This window comes from Marmota monax, unplaced genomic scaffold, assembly GCF_021218885.2.
Source record: "Marmota monax isolate L192 unplaced genomic scaffold, Marmota_monax_Labrador192_F-V1.1 WCK01_AAM20220418_F8-fsc00038, whole genome shotgun sequence".
Lineage (NCBI taxonomy): Eukaryota > Metazoa > Chordata > Mammalia > Rodentia > Sciuridae > Marmota > Marmota monax.
The window spans coordinates 15,098,994-15,113,906 of NW_026692498.1; positions in this window are offsets into that span (position 1 = coordinate 15,098,994).

The window sequence follows — 14,913 nt, forward strand, 5'->3', positions numbered from 1 at the left end:
AATGTTACTTTTAAGAAAACATTTTGTTGTCAATGTGAGAACCATCTTTCCCTTTCTCTTTATTAGTCTTCATTTCTACCTCCAATACGAGAAGTTACCATTCTTCATGGGGTCATTTTTTTAAATTATTTTTTGAAATCACCTCCTTCCCCAGAAAAAAGAAAGAAAGAAAGAAATGGATATAGAGCAATGAGGCTTTATAAATCATGGACAAATGGCTAGGCCCGCTCCATAAGTAAATGATCCTCCCCATACACACAGAGGGTGAGATAAAAATTTATGACATAAGAAAATTACAAATGGTAGCAGAGAGCAAGTTTAGCAAGCGTGCCCAAGGACCTGGCTTTTCTTTGGGGAGTATATGTCTGAAGGCCATAAAATAAACCTTCCTGGGACTGAGATTAAGAGCTGTAGGGACAGTAGCTTTCTGTGAATCTCCGGCTTCTTTTTGCCATTTTGATAGGTCAAACAAGATGCCTGTTTTGTCACAGTTCTGTTTTAATACATTTTTGATTGGTTAATAGGTTCTCATACATCTTTTGTGAATCTCTCTCTTCCTTTTTTAAAAAAAAACTTAGGTCTTCAAAGGAAGGAATCGTTTTCTTTTTTACTTTTGGCAAGATTGTTAAATTCAAAGTGTGTATTTTTCACATGTCCTCAGTTATACCTTGTAGAAGCCACTCAGTACCCTGCCCTGGAAGACTTTTCCTTCTCATTTCTCACATCCGTGATCTCTTTTGCCTTTGCATTTACTCCACTCCAGTTCTTACCTCCTACGTGATGAGCAGCTCAGAAATCATGTATACATTTCTCCCTCTGGTTCCAACTCGCTGGAGAATGTAGCACATTTTCTACTTTGCTCTTCTTGCAAGGGGTCTGTTGATATAATTTATGACTTCTCTTTGGAGGGAGAAAGGTGGGGGGCACAACACTGAGCAGGCAATGGCTACATGCTTTGCCTGGACTGGGGAGCAGAATCAGTGGGTTTGTAAATCTAGACACAACGGTGTCTTTGTCTTTGATATACTCACCTCATGAATTCTTGCTGTGTGATGAGAAATCATTTTTTTTTCAGGAATAGAATCATTAGAACTATAACTTAGTCTCCCTTTCTATAACCAGAAAAGTATGTTCTAGAAACCTATTTCCAGCTCCATAGTATTAGGATTTAGTCCATGCCCTTTGGGGCTCCCTATTAGTCAGAGGGCGAGTGTAGCTTGTTGCATGACTCTGACCATCCCCTTTTATGGCCTTCTACACTGTCATGGGAGGGCTGGGACGTGCGGTCTGCAACTTGTACCCAGGCTGGCTGTGGGGTGGGGATGACATTTACTCATCTGTATTGTAAGGTCCCTCCTTAAACTTCATTCCTCAGTTCTGTTTCCTATTGTGCTTGTGATTCGCTTCATGTGCTCCAAAGTCATGTTTACATCCAATTAACGTTCGACTCTGTGGCATGGGGATAATTCTCAACATTATTTAATAAGTCCTAACTGCATATTGTGCAATCAAAACCTCAGCTCACTTGCTTATACCTTCTAAGTACTATGCTTCTCGTGGTTGGAGAGTGGCATACTCTAGTAGTTTTTCAAGTTAGGACTTGAATTAGTAACTTGTCATCCACATTCTAGTCAGAGTCCACCCTGGTTAACCTTGTTTCTAGGGCAATGAGTCAGTCCTTCAAAGAAGCAGGAGTTTTCATGGATTTGAGTTTATAAAGAGCCTTTAAGAGAGGCCCTTATAAAATATCAAAGACAGAGACATCCCTGGATCTATGCATTTTGTGTCACTGGAAATTTCACCATGTGACTTTCTGAAATTTGAGTGGAAAGCAGTTTCTGGCTCCAAGGTTTGATATCTGACTACCTCACAGTAGCAGCCAAAGTCCAGAAAGATCCAGCCTTAACCACTGGAGAAAATAAAAAGATTTCATCCATGGCAGGCAGACAAACAATGATTCTCCCTCTTGTACCTGAGAGCAACACACTTGTGGAAGTTGGAGTGACGACCCACCAGCTTTAGCAACAGAGATGAGAGTGGCCAGCTATGAGTTGGATGTCACCAGTGATTGTCACAACTAAGTCTGGCTCCAAGAGCAAGAGCAACTACTAATCTCAATTTTAGGCAGCGATGGCCAAGAATTCAAACATCTTCTGAGTCCTGATAAGGGCTGAAAGGGAAACATTTGAATGGGAGGATGTAGGGATGAAGGGTGGAGTGAGACAAAGATGCTTTCCTATCCTTGTTTTAACCATGTAATCTTCAACTGGCCTCTTGTGGTTTGAGAAAGTTCACATTATCTGTGTACGCACAGGATGAATCTCAGCTGGCCTGTTGCACTCTTAAGCTTATTGACAGAGATGACCCTGGGCCAAACTAGAATGAAATCAGCTAATGAGTTCTATGCTAGGGTCCCATACCTGTAGTAGTTTATTAGCTTCATTTTCATAAATTAGTGATGGTTTGTACCTGGTTTCTGCTGCATTCTCTTGGTTTCTTATGTTGTTTATAGTCACATGCGACCTAATTTTGGTCATGTAACCAGGAAGCTATACAAGGCCATTCAATGGACTAGGCTGTCCTCTCCTGAGCCAAGGTTATCTTATGTGTATCTCAGTAATTTCTGACTCAGATACAAAATTCATCCTAATCAACTGAGGAAGGATCCTGGAAATTGAGTCTGGAAGTCTTAGAGTTCCCAGATGTTTGCTTATGCTTTCTATTTCTATAACTTTCATCTTTGTTAAGAGCCTAACCTGCAACATCTCAGGAGTCATTTCAGCTACTCAAAACCTTTAGAATTGATGTATTATGTTAGCTTCGCATTCACTCTGTAATTTGCCATTAAAGATCTATGCATATTTTCAGTTCATATCTCAAACACCTTGGGTCTAGCTGAAGTAGGTCAAATGACAACCCACAAACTCAGTCTTTGAGCAACCCAAACTCCTGATTCTCTAATACCCTCTTCCCCTCACATTCTATTCTCCTCATTGCCCTTAGACATAGAATGTCCGTATCATTTTTCTAACATTATTCCATGAACGCCTTCTATGGATTGTTTTAAGAAACCTTTCTAATTCACCATTAGCCATCTCCATTAAATAATATTAGTTTCCGGTCCTCTGCAGCAATAGAAGCACACTTTCACAAGACTGCTATGACTCATCAGGTCCTATTAAATCTTTCTCTTTTTTTGATACACTATAAAATCTGTGAAGACAGCAGATCTAATTCCCTTCCAGTTCTCAGCATAAACTCTGATAAGAGTAGGCACTCATTAAACACACCATCAAAGAAATCAATGAATTAACAAATAGCTCATTAAAGAAAGAAATACTTGTAACTTTGAAGAGTTACTTAAATGTTGACTGGATGGTAACATATCTCACAGGTGCATTTACATTCTTAATGTAACAGGTGGCTAAAACCTTAAGCTAAAGTAATGCTATTTTAATCATGACATGTCAGAAATCACCAGGCTGTATGTGAGTCAACTAAATCAGACATTTGCATATATTTTTAAGTGGGAGCCTCTGGGACTTGCACAGGAGCTTTATTGTGACCAGAAATTCACTTTGGAACTTGGAAACAGCATTGAATATTCATTTGTTTAAACTAGGGCCCATTCTATCTCCAAGAAAACGTCACTATTACTTGGATTGAGGTAATTTCCAAGATGGCGCCAGTGTCCACTCTAGTCAACTTGGAGTTCTGCCACTGAGGAATCGCATGACCATGAGTCAGGATGTTTGTGAAAAGCCTTCATTTCCTTATTTGTAAACTAAGAGTTAGAATTCTATCACCTCTAGATTTCCCTTCCATTAAGAATTTTCTATGACCATGAATAAATCAATCATCTGAAGGTACTTGACTGGAAGGTAAGAACTTTGTGTGAAGTTGTTGAGATCAAGCTTATTTCACTATCCTAGTAAATGTGAAGAAGGGAGCTCTGGCATGGAGGATTCACTAATCACATTAGAACTGGGGGGAAAAATGCTGTTTTTGTCATTGACTTGATCAAAACAGTTATTATACCCAATTTGCTTCCTTTTGGAATGTATTTCACCAATCGACTGTGGTATTCTTCCTGCTATTATCTACCTGTCTAATTGCCTACATGAGTGGGGAAGAAACCATATGGGGAATTATGACCTTCATGAAGTGCTGAGGAAGTAGGCAGGTGACTCTGTCTCCATCTCTGTGGAAGACAAAATTACTATCATGTATATAAGTAAGCTGAATATCCTCCAAAGCAAATAAGTTGATTTTGAAAGGTAATTCCATGGACTGTGGGCATCATGAGAAGAATCTGAATGGTTGTCAAGAGATCCTACAACAAATACTTACTCTGGGGAATTCTAATCAAAGACCTAATTGGGTGTTCAAGTACTGAGTCTTGGTCTCAGGGCTAATTGGATTTATGGGTGCTGAGTTGAACCAAAGAATATCACAATACGATGATGCCTTAAGCTCTGAAATCTCACAAGGGAATGATTCATAAAAGCAGAATACCAGGTGTCATTAGGTATGTTGTTTCCATAGACAGGGAAATTCACATTAACTTGATTGATTTTGTTTTTTTCTGGGAAAGATCTCCATGGATGAGCGGTGCCATATGCTAGTGGGAAGCTCTGTGGCCATGGCGATGGGTAAGGGAGTTGTCAGTCTAATTTGAATATTTAGTAGCAGCTGAGCCAGATGCAGTAAGATGATAGTGCAGGGCACCTTACCCCATACTCTGCTTTTTAGAGGTTTTAAAAATGATTCCATTTCATAAACTCTTTTTCTAATGAATCTACTCTGTCTTTGGGAAGGCAATACTTCAATTCTATTTCTGTCCAGTGTAATATTACAGATCTTTCAAAATCAACATTTTATATTGTCTTTCTCAGTTTTTTTTTTTTTTACTAAATTACATCTTTACTTTCAGATTATGTGATCCCAATTTCCTTTTATTTCCAAGATTTTTGGGGAGAGTAGGAGGAGCTGTGGACATGGACTGAGGCATCTTAATGTTATTCCTATAAACGGCCTTCAAAACATATGATATAGATATCTACATAAACACTAGTATGGGTTCATAAGTAAATCTTAAGTTCAGTGATATTCCTTTTGTTCTTAAATGTTATTTTTGGTTCTGTAAATCAATTAACCAACAATAAGGACTTGGGGACAAAGTGTTATGAGAGATTCGGAGTTGGAAACAACGTAATAATTTGGCTATTTGAAACTTACACAGGAAAAGGAGATAATTTAACATGGTTAGGACATTGATGTAATTTGAAGCAGGGAGAAAACCAGAATTTGCAGACAGGAAGGCAACCCAGCTCATCTCTTTCTATGTGGACGTGCTGCCACCTGTTGGTCACTCCTTGTCGTTGGCCAGGTTTCAAAGGCTGCTTCACAGGTGGGTTTCCCAGCTTGTGTTTCTTAGAAGCAGAAGCTGAGATAAAGATTCAAGTTTGCACAACTGGGAGGTGAAGAATTATAAGCATGAGAAAAAAAAATGCAGGAGAAAGAAGGTGGCCAGTAAAAGGTAGCCACATCTGTGGGCAACTGGAGATTAATATAGTCAAGAATAGCCTGGGAGGCTGTATAAAATATAATGAAGAGATACCCCACCTGACAGCATTTATACCCCAATTCTCATCATTCTGACATTGAAAGCATCTTTGGGGGGTTGCTAATTATCCAGCATTTTGGGACAACCACACGGGTGGCAGTGAATGCCTGCAGGCTAAGAAGTCCAGCGTCCATCATTCTTAAATTTGCAGTCAGGAAACATAACCCCCAACCCCAGTCAGTCTCTGAATAACTTTGATAGGGTTATTTCTATGTATGTCTCTTCGATCTTACACCAATGCATTCTAGCTTCTGGGGACCAAGCACAGTGTAAGATGTCCCTGGAAACCAGTGTCCTAATTGTGGGTACTGCCAGGGATATCCTAGCACTATTCCCAAACCATTAACCTAACACTGTTAATGCTGTTTATGAGGCCATTTCAGTGTTCAGTCAGTCTTTAGATCCCAGATTGTGTGGCATAAAGGAGATCATCTTGGTCACATGGTCATGTTCTGGTACTTCTTTCTTACCCTCCCTCTGAAATGATGTTAGGTGAAATCCCATAATGATAAATTAGATATTCTGTGAGATTTCCAGTTAAAATGATAACTAAAGCATTATAGGCTGGGAGGGCAGTTTATATCTGAGTTTTGTTAACCTCAGTAGATGAAAACACTGTTTCCTCTAATCTGTAAAAGATACGATAAAGTGAACTTAACATGATGTGGCTCTTTGCTCTCTCAAAGGATGGTACCAAATCAATGGCACATAATCAATCTCTTGTATTGATAAAATGAACATTTAGCATCAGCAGAATCAGCAATGCTGCTCAATTAGCCTTGGTGAGATTGAACCCATGCTACTGGGTTTATGCATGACCTTCATCCCTGACACCACGGTTACTTTTTTCATGGATTCATTGTGATATCATTGAAGTGATTGAGGACAAAGACAGGATGTCATCAACTGGCTGAGTCATCCTGTCTACATGTTGAGGACTTCTGCAGGGAGTGATATCAGTTGACACTGATATGGGACAGAAAGATTTGCATGTATTATACATGCATGCACAGTTTTATTTGCATGTTTGTCATCCAGATATTTTTGTCTCTCATCTTCTAATTCTGCTTCTTCCAGGTACCTGACCAAACACCCAAGCAATTTGTAATGTCTCAGAAGGTTTAGTATATTTTTAGCTTAGATCACTTCCTCTTCCACAGCATGATGAATGTTTGCTCAGTCAAATTTGCTTCACAGAGTAGTGTTTGAGAGCAGATGAGTTAAAATATCCTAGGGCAAGACTATTAATTCGTGCTTCCACGTTTTCCAGGTGAACACTGAATGCAGGTCTTGTAGCTGAGAGACTACAAGTAAATGGAAAAGGAAAGAATACCTCCAGACTCATTTTATGAGGCCAGTGCAATATTTGAATCAGACAAGGACCCTACAAGAAAAGAAAATTTTTTTTGTCAATAAACTTGATGAATACAGATTCTCAATAAAATACTAGCAAGCCAAATTCATCAGCAAATCCAAAGGATCATCCACATCAATTAAGTGGGATTTATATTTGGAAAGTGAGGACGGTTCAACAAGCATGGAACTATAAATGGAATACACCATATTAATAAAATGAAAGTCAACAAAATCATATGATTATCACAAAGGAAGCGGAGAAGATATCTGACAGAATTCAATGTCCCCTTTTATGGTAAAACTCTCAAAAATTAGTTACGAAAGAAACATACCGGAGGTTTCAAGATGACGGAATAGGGCAGGTTGCTTTTCTGGCTGCTTTGTGGCGAGAAACCAAGAAAGTAGACAGGCAGCTTCTGAGCAAGGTGGGTGAATGAGAAAAAGAGGGGAGGGAAATTTACTGTAATTTAATACTGGACACTCAAAGCAGATTAGGGACTCAGGAGGTTGGATATAATAAAATAAGGAAGAAATCTCCAGTGCCACAGCCGCTGCCATGGCTGGAGGCACCAGAGTGGTCCCCCTTCGAGCACAGTGGAGGGGTAAGGGAATTAAAGGAACCTGCATTTCTAGGAGGACTGAGGCCATGTCTGGGTACAGAGAGTTTAGAGATCAAAGACCCTGCCTGACGAAACTCAAAGACACGCTGCACAACAGCCTTGTGGGAAAGAAGCTGCATCTCTCCCTGTGGCACGTGGGGACAGCGGAAGGAACCATTTTGCAGCCACAGCATGGGGACTGATACCTTAGGGAGCTGAGTCCTGGTAAACTCGAGTCTGGCTGGAAATATAGGCTTGGCCAACCCACACTGCACGGCCAGGAGAAAATCAGACATGGAGAGAGGTTTGCACAGGAGTCAACTGGTCATGGAAATGCACCTGGCTCTTCCCCTCCCCTCCAATCTGGCCTTTTGCAGGACTGGCTGGGAGGGACACACCTGGTCAGGAATTCGAAAAGTTTTGGAGACTGAACCTGAGACCAGGAAACATGTCTGCAGGTGACGGAGTAGACTAAGAATTGGCTCCTCCACCACAGCAGTGAAACCCAGGGAGGGTCCTGGGGAACAGTCTTCCAGCATGGACCGGTGGTTGCAGGGCCCTTCAGGGACACTCATGTAAAATCTCCACACCAACAGGCATTCAGCAAAGAGCCTGAGGCCTACCCAAGCCTAACCCCACTCCCAGGAGTTCCACCTATGGGGTTACCTCTCACCCTAGCAAACCCATCCTCAGGGTGGAGAGAGCATCATACTACAGACAGCTTCACCCAACACTGCTGAGAAGGGAAGCTGAGAACCTTTTGAACGCCAACTAAAAGAATTTTTTAACTTTTCATCAAGATATTTTCTTTCCCTTTTTCCTTTTCTCTGCTTTGTTGTGAGCTTAATGGGTCATGAACATTTATACATATTCATATTTAATTTTTTTTATTTCTAGTATTTTTGAAACCAGATGGTTTTCATGGTTCAATTTTTTGAGGACTAGGAAGATTGATTAGTATATTTCAGTTTTTTTTTGGTATTTTTTAATTAAAAAAATTAACTTTATATATTTTTTTCTTTCACTTGTTTCTCTTGACTCTTTCTCTCTTTCCTTCTGCTAACAGTCAATCTCTACTCTTCTCTCTTTCACTCTTCCTTTATTTTTTTTTTACTTTTGTTCTCTCTTCTTCCGTCATAATCATCACATCACTCCTTTTCTCTCCCTGTCCACCAAAGTTGTAAACCATTTTACAAACTTACTGTTTTCATTGTAGCAAACTGATCATGTCGTTTCTGTTTATTGTGACAACATTGTAGATGTCATAGCAGGAAATAATTGATTAAATGCTATATATTGTTTGCATTTGTTGTTGTTATTATTTGATTCCCTCTAAAGGGTGAGGTACTGGAAACCTTCAAGAACATTATAAGTCTACAGGGAAGAAAATTTACACCTACACTGTTAGATGGGTAGAAACACAAACAACATGAAAAAGCAAGGAAAAAAATTACCCCATACAAACCAAGATACTCCAATAATAGAATCCATCACCATCACAATGGAAGAAATGTCAGAGAAGGAGTTCAGATTGTATATAGTTAAATTAACCTGTGAGATAAAGGATGATGTAAGGAGTGATATCAGAAGGAAAATACAGGAGGGAACCCTTCCAAACTCATTCTATGAAGCTAGTATCACCCTGATACCCAAACTGGACAAAGACACATCAAGGAAGTAAGATTTCAGGCCAATATTCCTGATGAACATATATGCAAATATTCTTTTTTTTAATTTTTTATTGTGGGTTGTTCAAAACATTACAAATTTCTTGACATATCATATTCCACACTTTGATTCATGTGGGTTATGAACTCCCACCTTCACCCCATACACAGATTGTAGAATCACATCAGTTACACATCCATTGATTTACATATTGCCATACTAGTGTCTGTTGTGCTCCGCTGCCTTTCCCATCCTCCACCCTCCCCCCTCCCCACCTCTCCCCTCCCCTCCCCTCCCCTCCCCTCCTCTCTCTCTACTCCCTCCACTGTATAACCCTGAGGGTCTCCTTCCATTACCATGCAATTTCCCTTCTCTCTCCCTTTCCCTCCCACCTCTCATCCCTGTTAAATGTTAATCTTCTTCTCCTGCTCTTCGTCCCTACTCTGATCTTAGTTACTCTCCTTATATCAAAGAAGACATTTGGCATTTGTTTTTTAGGGATTGGCTAGCTATGCAAATATTCTTAATAAAACACTGGCAAATACTATATAAAAACTTTGAAAAATAGTGCACCATGATCAAGTGGGGTTCATTCCAGGGATGCAAGTTTGGTTCAACATATGGAAATTAATAAATGTAATTCATCACATCAATAGACTTAAATACAAGAATCACATCATTATCTCAATAGATGCAGGAAAAAAACATTTGACAAAATACAGCATCCATTCATGCACAAAACAGTAGAAAAACTAGGGATAGTAGAATCAAACTTCAACATTGTAAAAACAATATATGCTAAAACCAAGGCCAACATCATTCTAAACTGAGAAAAATTGAAAACATTCCCTCTAAATACTGGATCAAAATAGGAATGTCCTCTTTCACCACTTCTATTCAACATAGTTCTGGAAACTCTATACAGAGCAATTAGATACAAGAAGTGAAAAGGATATGAATAGGAAAAGAAGAAATCAAACTATCCCTATTTACCAATGACATGATTCTATATTTAGAAGACCCCAAAAACTCCAATAGAAAGTTTCCAGAACTCATAAATAAATAAAAAACAAACACCCATAAATCAATTTCATTACTATACATCTATGAGCAATCAACTGACAGAGAAATTAAGAAAACTATCCATTTACCAAAATCTAAAAAATAAATTTGGGAATCAATCTAATAAAAGAGGTGAAACATTTCTAAAATGAAAACTAGAGAATTCTAATAAAAGAAATTGAAGAGGACCTTAAAATATGGAAAGATCTTCCATGTTCTTGGATAGACAGAATTAGTATTGTCAAAATGGCCATACTATCAAAAGCATTATGCAGATTTAATGCAATTTATATTACGGTTCTAGTGATGTTTGATGTTTTTCATAGAAATAGAAAAAGCAGTTGTGAAATTTGTTTGGAAAAATAAGAGGCCCAGAATAGCCAAAGCAATAAATACTACAGAGCTGTAGTACCACGAATGGCATGGTATTGGCATCAAAACAGACATAAAACCAATAATAGAGAATAAAAGACACAGAGACAAACCCACATAAATACAGTTATCTCACACTAAACCAGGCACCATAAACATACATTGGAGAAATGATAGCATCTTCAACAAATGGAGCTGTGAGAACTGGAAATCCATATGTAACAAAATGAAATTAGATGCTATCTCTTTCCTGCAAAAAATTCAACTCAAAGTGGATCAAGGACTTAATGTATTAGAACAGAGACCCTGTGCCTACTAGAAGAAGAAGTAGGCCCAACTTTCCATCATGTTGGCTTAGGAACCAAATTCCAAAACAAGATGATTAAAGCACAAAAATAAAATCATGAATCAATAAATGGGATGGAATCAAACTAAAAATCTTCTTCACAGGAAAGGAAACAATCAAGAACATGAAGAGAGAGCCTACAAAATGGGAGAACATCTTTGCCACTTACACACCAAATACAGTATTAATGTCTAGGATATATAAAAAACTCAAAACACTTATCACCAAAAAACAAATAACCCAATCAATAAATGGGCAATGGAACTGAACAAGTACTTTACAAAAAACAATACAACCAGTCAACATATATATGAAAAAATGTTCCACATCAATAGCAATTAGAGAAATGCAAATTAAAACTGCACTGAGGTTTCATCTCACTCCAGTCAGAGTGGTAATTATCAAGAATACATATAACAATACATTGTGATGGGACTGCAAAATTGGTGCAAGCATTCTGGAAAGCAGTATGAAGATTCCTCAGAAAAAATGGAATGGAACCAGTTATCCCACTCCTTGGCATATACTCAGAGGACTTTAAATCAGCATTATTGAGTGATGTGCCCACATCAATATTTATAGCAGCTCAATTCACAATAGCTAAGTTATGGAACCAACCTAGGTTCTCTTCAACAGATGAATGGTACACATACACAATGGAATATCACTCAGCCATAAAAAGAATGAAATTATGGCTTTTGCTGGAACTGGAGACTATTATGCTAAGTGAAATAAGCCAATTCAAAAAAAAAAAAAAGAAATAAGCCAATTCCAAAATACCAAAAGCCAAATATTCGCTCTGCTGTGTGGATGCGTACTCATAATAGGCAGCGGGGAGGGATGAGTGAAGGTTCACCTGATTAGATTGGAGTGGGAGGGCTGGGAGAAAGGGAGGGGAAATAGGAAAGACACTAGAATGAATTGGACATAACTTTCCTATATAATATATAAATACATGGCTGGTATTACTGTACATCATGACAACTACAAAAATGGTAAGTTATACTCCATGTACATGTGATATATAAAAATACATTCTATTATCATGTATAACAAAAAGAAACATATAAATTAAAGAAAAAAAGGAATGTACCCCAACATAATGGAGGCCATAGATGAGAAGCCCTAAGCTAACGTCGTAAATAATGGAGAAAAGTTGAAAGCTTTCCTCAAAAATCAGGAGCAAGATAAGGATGTTCATTCTCACTACTTCTATTCAACATAGTACTAGAAGTCCTAGCTAGAGCAATTAGGAAAGAAAAAAGAAATAAAAATAGATTCAATTTGGAAAGAAAGAAGTAAATTGGTCTCTGTTTACTGACAATATGACCTTATATGTAGGAGACAATAGAGAATACACACACACATGCACACATACACACATGATGGAATTAATAAACAAATTTCAAAGAATCAAAGTACTGGGGACTGAAATAGAAGAAATCATAACCAATGTATGTGTGATTATGTCAACTATAAACTATCTTAAGAAGAAATTATCTCATTTATAAAAGTGTCAAAAAATAAAATAGGAGTAAATTTAACCTAGGATGAAAAATCTCTCTATTGAAAAATTATAAACCATTGGTGGAAAAAATTGAAGAAGACACAAGGTAATAGAGATTTGTCCTGTGTTCATGAATTGGAAGAATTTAAATTGTTAAAATGCCCATACTACTCAAAATGATCTACAAATTCAATCTATGATCTAAAAATTCAGTGCAATCTCTATGAAAAATTTCATGGTATTTTCCAGAGAAATAGAAAAGAATTCTCAAGTTGATATAAAATTTAAAATGACCTGAAGTGAACAAAGAAAAACACTAGAGGCACATGCTACCAGGTTTTAAAATATATTTTGAAGCTCCAGTAATCAAAACAGCACAGTACTAGCCTGAATAGACACGGTAGCCAATGGAACAGGTGAGAAAGCCCAGAAATAAAGCATTAATTTATGGTCAATTGATTTTTGAGAAAGATCACAAGATTACATGATAGGCAAGGGATAGACTCTTCAATAGTGTTGTAGGCAAAATTAGATATCCACATGCAGAAGAAAGAAACTGAACTCTATCTCATATCATATACATAAATAACCCCAAGCTGATTAAAACTTAAATGTAAGACTAGAGACTGTAAAACCAATGGAAGAAAATATAGGGGGAAAGCTGTACAACTTTGGTTTGGGTAACAATTTTTTTTGGATATGACTCACTCCCAAAGCATGAGAAACAAAACTAAAACTAGATAAACTGAATTGCATTAAATAAAGAAGCTTTTCACAGCAAAGGAAATAACAGAGTAAAGAGACACCTCATAGACCCCGAGAGAATATCTGTAAACTATACATCTGATAAAGGCCCGATAATAAATAATAATAAATTATACTACTAATAAAATATGCTATGCACATATATAATACTCTATAGTGAATATTACTTTTCTGTGTATCTATAAAACACCAATTTAAAAAAAAATAATAGATAAACAGAAGGAAGACCAATGGAGTAAAGGAAGGGAAACAGCGGAAGAGAAGAGCGGAGGTAAAGAGGAAGCACTGGGGACTTAAGTGGAGCAAATAATATTCCATGCATGTATGATTGTGTCAAAATCATACATATTATGTATAATTATTGTGTAAAATCAATATAATATATAATTATAATGCACTAATAGAAACATTAAAATCTATTTTTTATGGCTCCAAATATCAAATATCCCTATGACAATTCTAAATGTACTCAAAGATAGTATATTATGAACTTGTTGGTTGGAGTGTTATATAAATGTCATTTTTTTTGTGTGTTCATAGTGTTGTCTAAGCCTTCTATATTCTTTTTGATGTGTAGTCTCCTTGTTTTATCAATATTGAGAGTACACTGTTGGGATCTCCAACTCTAACTGTGGATTCACTTATTTCTATCTCCGGTCCCATCAATCCTTCATATATTTTGATGCTCTCTTTTTAGATGAATATTAAGAATTGTTACATATTTTTGTTAAGTTGGACCCTTTGGTATCATGAATTTTCTCTCTTTATCTCTGCTAAACGATATCCTCGGTAATGTATACTAAGTCAGGTGCTAATATAGCTTATCTTCTTCTGAGATAGATACTTAATAGGAGTTAAAAGTGAGATGCCAAAGAAATGTTGTGGGAGTTTGTAGAGTGAGACGTCAGCTCTTCCTGATGAGATAAGCATCAAGATCTTCAGAGAAGGCGGTGACAGTGGTAGTTCAACCCTTATCATCCCATTTTCTCATCGTCCCATCCCGATCTCCTTACTTCTATTCCTGCTTCTGTTTCTGCTCATCTAATTAGTACTTCTGGAATGGCTTTCTTCTTAATTCAGTTTACCTAAATCATACTGTCTTGACAATTCTTCCTGGGAAAACTTTCTCATCTACTCCAGCTTCCTTTGGGCTTCAGTGACTGCATTGTAAGATTACCTAGAGAGAAGCAAATGGCGATTAAAAAAGAAAAGAAGAAAAAGAAAAAAAAAACAAGTAAATGCCATGTTGTCTTACTTCTTTAAGTCTGAGTATTCTAGCCATGCTTTGATTTCGAAGAAGTGACATTAACAAGAACCTACTGTGTTGGGGACTCTTTTAAGTACGTGTACTACTTTAATCAATCTTTCCAACATTTATGTGAGCTATAAACCTTTGTTGTTACTATTTTCGAGATGACAGGAATGAGGTATGGGCAGGATGAAATAGTTTCTGAAGTGACAGTCAGTTAACTGAAAATTTGGCATTTATGCCAAAATAACGTGGCTCCAGAGTCCAGGCAATGAATTACTTCACCCCATTTCATGCATCAGTCTCTACTGAGAGAAAAGAGGGCTGGCTTTGGCAAGGAGGATCCCAAAGAGGAACACACAC